Here is a 6,309-nt window from a genome sequence, read left to right as displayed (position 1 = left end):
AGAAAAAGATAAATACAAATTATGATTAAAGAAATTCAAATGAAACATGACTAAAATGATAAAATAATTATATTTTGCAACAATTTATATTACATCTAACTCCAAAAAGATCGCTTGTGAATTCAGCAATTATCTGCAATATAAAAAAGATTACTGAAATCAACTTTCAGTGTATCTAATATTGAATTATGTGATGAAAAGAAAGATTATTTTTGAGATCACCTTCATCTCCTAAATCATAATTTTGATCACCTCCTCTTATATTTGTCATTTCCAAATGTGCATTAATTGTTATATCAAGTATATTTGTTTTTGCCCAACTTATATTGTCAAGATCATTTGATTCGATACTAGTTATATCTCGATTGTTGTTAAAACCTTCAGAAAAATATACCTCCACATCATCATCGTTAGTTTTCTAAACATATTAAAAAAGTCTATAGGTTTGGTTCCAATAACAACATATTAATCTGCTTCAATAGGATCTTGAATGTAAAAAATTTATTCAGCTTAAGAAGACATAATAAATGGTTCATCAGATAAATTTGTGTAATTATTCAATAAATGTATAAAGTTGACAAAAGTGTATCCATATTCATCTATTTTTATTCCTCTGCCTTCTGAATGTACATCTACCCAATCACATTTGAATAAAACAACATTATCTTTTCCATTATAATCCAACTCTAAAATCTCTTTCAAAATTCCATAATATGTAATATCCACTCTTAAAGGGTTTTGATCTACACTAGAAAAACTTGACGTGCTAGCTATTACAACGACCCCACTATTTTGTGTTTTCTTCTCTCCTCAACATCTTTTATGTGAAATTTAAAACTATTGATTACAAATAACTCCTAGCCACCAAAAGAGGTCCTGCTACCAACCACTTAATTTCCTCTGTCACATCATTATTACCTTCGGTAACCAATTTGTCAACCTATTTAAGAAAAGTATCATTTTATAAATTTAGTAATCGAAAGAAATATGAATTTAATATGTGAATTTACATTTCACTTATACTTGGGATCTAAACCATTCTATAAAAATATTATTATGAATTTGTTCTATGTCTCGCCTTCATGCATGGCGATTTTGTGTTTTAATTTCATTGAAATGCTTTCTGCATAATACATGAATTATTAAACATGAAAAGTGGAAAAAAAAAGTGAAAAGGAAAAGTGAGATAAAAATGTCCAACTTACACACGATAAGGGTTAATAATATCATAGTTGAACAACATATCTATGTGCTTGTGCAAAAGTTATATAATCCAATGTGATTATGTCACCATCATCTAGAGGACGACCATTGAGTGATAAAAATTGTTTTACATAATATAGACCATTGTTCAAGTCATCATTTTTCACCGAATGATTAAATTTAGTGTGTGCACCATGTAAATAACAACTACAGAATATTAGGCTTCCCTTCACTATATAACCTTCACTTATTGAACCCTTTGGATGGCTTCTATTACGCAGGTATAATTTTAGTCATGGAAGATATTTATGCAATAAAGTATAGTTCTAATGTTATTCATGACAAAAATAAAAAATAAAAGAAATTGGAGCATGCTTAAAAATATTCATACATTTCAATTGGATACATCCAACGGTACCCAATTCTAGCCTCACCAGCAAGATGAATAGTTAATGTATCATGATATTAAAAAATGATGGAGGGAATATTCTTTCTAAATGGCATAACGTTAAAGCAATTTGTTACTCTAACTATTATATATTCTTTACATGGAGAACTTTAGAACATAATTCTCTTAAGAAATTACTTAATCCTAATAGTGCTGAATTGACATTTTTTTAGGAAAACTTTATTGTAGCTAAAAAAAGTAATTGTTGTATTAAAATATGATTGTCATGACTTTTGAGACCTGATATTTTTCTTTCTTTGACATGCACATGATTTGAAATATTCGATGCATAGCCATCTAGAAATTTTACTTTTTTAACACCTCATAGAATAACTCTTTCTCCATTTTGCTAAAAGAAAAATATGCCGGTGGAAGATATATTTTATTGCCTCTTGCTATTGGATGTAGATCATGCCTTATGCCCATTTCCTGAAGGTCAAGATGAGCTTTCATATTATCTTTTGATCTTCCTTCCAAATTTAGAATGGTATAAAGTATGTTGTCGCATATATTCTTTTCAATATGCACGACATTAAGATTGTGATGCAATAATAATATTTTCCAATATGGTAATTCAAATAAAATACTTTTTTTCTTCCAATTTTATTGTTGAGGCACAACATCTTGTTGTCCACGTTTCTTTTGAATTTGATTATTATTATGTTGCCCAAAATTATTGACTACATTTTTCACTTGTTCTAGAATATCTGATCCTAAAAGCCGAATAGGTGCTTTTGCATGGTCACTATTACCATCAAATGAAACTACATCACATCAAAATTTATGGGTACTATCTAGAAATCTACGATAGTCCATATAACAAAACTTTCTACCATACTTCAAATATTTTGAGTAGGTATCTTTATTACAAGAAAGACAAGCAAATCGATCTTTGGTACTCCACCCAGATAAGCACGCATAACCTAGAAAATCATTAATTGTCCATAAAACTGCAGCACACATTTGGAAGCTCTGGCCACAAGATGCTTCAAAAGTTATAACTCCTTCAATCCACAATTCTTTCAACTCATCAATCAAAGGTTGCATATGCACGTCAATATCATTTCCAGGTGGTGATGGACTAGGAATAAGTAAAGAGAAAATGAAATATGGTTGTTTTATACACATCTACAGAGGTAAGTTGTATGGAATCAAAATAACAGGTTATGTGCTATGTGCAATACTCATTAATCAAAATGGATTAAGGCCATCACTTGCTAGTCCTAGTCGGACATTACGAGATTCAATTGAGAACTCTCGGTGTCGATAGTCGAAGTCCTTCCAAGCAGAGGAATCAGCAGGATGTCTTAGCATTCCATTCTTAGTACGTTCTTCCTATGTCATCTCATGTCGGATGCTGTTTCAGATGACATGAATAATCTTTGAAGTCTTGGCTTAAGAGAAAAATATTTCAATACTTTTGTAGGGGCTCCACGACAATTTTTTTACCTAATTTTTTCTTATTCGATGGATTTTCAAATATTTTCCATCTTGAAGCTCCATATATATAGCATGATGATTCATTGGCAAGCTCTTTTCTGTATAAAATATAATTATTTAGACATGCATCTATCTTCTCATATTCTAGGCCCAAGTCTTTAATAATCTTGTTTGTCTCATAAAAATTACTTGGCAAAGTTTTACCATCAGATAGTGCATCTTTTAGCAATAGAGGAAGTATATCAAAACTTTTGTTACTCCATCCTCCTAAATATTTTATTTGCAATAATCTAACAAGGAATTATAGTTTAGAAAACTTTATACACCTTGGATATAGTTCTTGATTTACATCATCCAATAATTGATAAAAATTTTCTACATCTTCATTTGTCTCCTCTCTTGAATCATTAGATCTAAACTCATTTGTGCCCAAATATGAAATAGGATGACCAAAAGCATCATGTAACATTGTATCTATTTCATCGCATTTATTTTGCTCTCCATGAGAATTTGATGTATGAATCGATATTATATCAGAATGCCTTCTCCATGAAAGATCCAACGTGTGTAACCTCCCATAAATTTATCACATAATAAATGCTCGTAGGTAACTTTTTTTTTCCTACCAGAAGCTATTTGTGTATTTTTTTTACATGGGCAAAGTATCATACCATCCCTAGATGCATTATTGAATGCAAATTGGAGGAAATGCCTCAAACCATTATCATAATTAATACTTGACCTACATAATTGTAAATTAACCTAAGACAATTCAGAAATTACGTAGTACAACAGTTTGCAAAATTCTAGAAAGTATATATGATCATCACCTTGACTTAGTCATCCAGCTTTTATCCATATTTGGTTCCTTGACTATTATCTATAACATAAAATTCATAGTAATCTATATATTTATATAGAATATATAAAAAATATAACATAATAATCAATACAGTTAGGGGAAATACATATAAAATGAAGCAAATTTGAGCCTCAAAATTAAGCAAGATGATCATTTAACTGGAAATTAAAGGCTTTGTCTTTTATCTGATCCCAAAAAATATTTATCCTATGGACCTTAAAAACAAGGAAAGAAAAAAAAAATTCCATCACTAACTGCAAAATTAGTAGTTCAATAAGATGCTAATTTGCAGTCATTATTAATCATCGATCATGCATGCAATGTTACATATAGGATTTAGCAGCTTAGGAATTGAATTGCAACTCAAGAAATGCAGAGAAAATATTTATAGGATCTAGCAGCAATCTTGTTCATAGTAATATATATTTATATAGCACATATAGAAAATATAACACAATATAAGAATTCCTTCTTTGAGATTCATGTCGCATATATATATACATTTTTTTGGTTAGCTATATATTTGAGATCATAACCACAAGAGAGATGTATATTAATATATGGACAAGTCCTTAGAAAAGTCTACTGTAATAAGTACAGATCTATAATATATGTAAGCATTAATGGTCATTAACTATAATCAATTCTAAAGGAAGAGAGAAATACAACTTGAGAAAACAGAGGATTACTGGGTTCTAAATAGTCATTCAATATCCCTCTACTCACTAGAAATAGTTAAAATCTAGAAAAATTAAAGCTGATGATACTGTTCCACATTACATCTTGAAGTAGCAATTAACAAGGTTATATATCTATCCAACCCAAGTTTGGAAACAAAAGAAAAGGATTAAAAGAAATCCTTGCTCAAACAAAAAATGAGAGGCTGAGTGCACTTGCACAAAAATCAGATCTTCCAAAATCTAAGATGTATATATATACATGAAGATCAAGCATTATACATGCAAAAGGAACCCACCTTAAACATCAGAATCTATACTTGTGTCATATGCAGAACAACAAATCCTAGTCCTACCATAAGTATGTGAAATTGCATCTAAATATAAAATTAGATAAAATTATATGTTATAGAGATTTACATGAAATGTACTCAGTCAACAAAGAAATATAAAGTTCATTAGTCTCATCATAAAGGCAAATCTAATTCCGTATTCCTTTACCTATTGGGAGTTACTTCAACACAAAATAACAATGGCTTGAATTTGGCAATTTACTAATGGTAATATTGGTTTCTTAAAATTGGATGATAAACTATAAATACATGCTTCCTTCAACGTTGGCTTTTTGACATGCATTGCATTGCAAATTTATATGTAAAATGATATTATGCCTGAAGATGTGAGGAGTGTGACGGAAACCAAGGAGAGGAGACCTTTACTACGATACCTAGACAGAGATGCAAGACTCGGTGGGCTTAGACTATGACGACTACAACCCAGCGAAGGCTGCAATAGAACAAAACGACGGCGAGGGATGTGGCCAATGAGAGGTGTGATTGGTGAGGGATGGGATCGAGTAAGGTTGCTATAGTGGCTAGGTTGAAGAATTGTTAAGGAAGATGAGCAATAATTGGGAATTGAAGATATATCCCAAGATTTAGGATTTATGACTGCGATCTCTAATTGATTTGGATCAATTGATCCTAAAATAATTAGTGGCTGAGATTGATTCCAAACTATATTTGGAAATTGTGGATCCTCCCATCTCGCGGCAAATATATTATAGGTGCTAATTTATTTAAATGTCTCCTAGTGTTTCTAAGAAACACTAGTATAGTTAATTTTTTATGCTGACGTTTCTACGCTCATGCCGTTATCTTTAATATAATTTATCCCAACGTTTAAATATAATGTCGCTATATTATATATTTTATCCTGGTATTTTATATAAACGTCGCTATATTCTATAATTTCTCTTGGTATTTGGAATAAACGTCACCATAATCCCAGCGTTTCATCGCTATATTCTTTATTTATTGTGGCGTTATTTAACAAACGACGAGAAAGTCTCCGAATTTTACTGACATTTCTTTAAACATCATCATATATGCCAAGAAAAGTGATAGGTATTGTAAGTTGAACATTTTTATCATTGTGTAATTCTAAGCGTCGACAAATACTAATTTATATAGACATTTATTATACATGCTAGTAAATAAACGTTAGGAAAATCCTATTTTGGCATAGTGAACGTACCACTGCGAAAGTGTGGGTTTTGTTAGGGTTTGTCAGAGTTGTTCAACTCAGTTGATGAGTTCTTAGGGTGAGCCTCTATAAATATATGGAGAAAACTCTAATTGGAGTTTATCTTAGATAATTAAATTGGTTTTGGCCTTTAT

General features: G+C 30.6%; 1 pseudogene; it reads right to left on the bottom strand.

Annotated features, from left to right (window-relative positions):
- Positions 1–510: 510 nt before the first annotated feature.
- LOC140764530 (uncharacterized) lies at positions 511–1,996 on the bottom strand (annotated as a pseudogene).
- Positions 1,997–6,309: the final 4,313 nt, after the last annotated feature.

The sequence above is a fragment of the Typha angustifolia genome, chromosome 8 (genome assembly GCF_048772165.1).
Source record: "Typha angustifolia cultivar Huaian chromosome 8, ASM4877216v1, whole genome shotgun sequence".
NCBI classification, from domain to species: domain Eukaryota; kingdom Viridiplantae; phylum Streptophyta; class Magnoliopsida; order Poales; family Typhaceae; genus Typha; species Typha angustifolia.
This window is presented reverse-complemented; position numbering and strand designations above follow the sequence as displayed.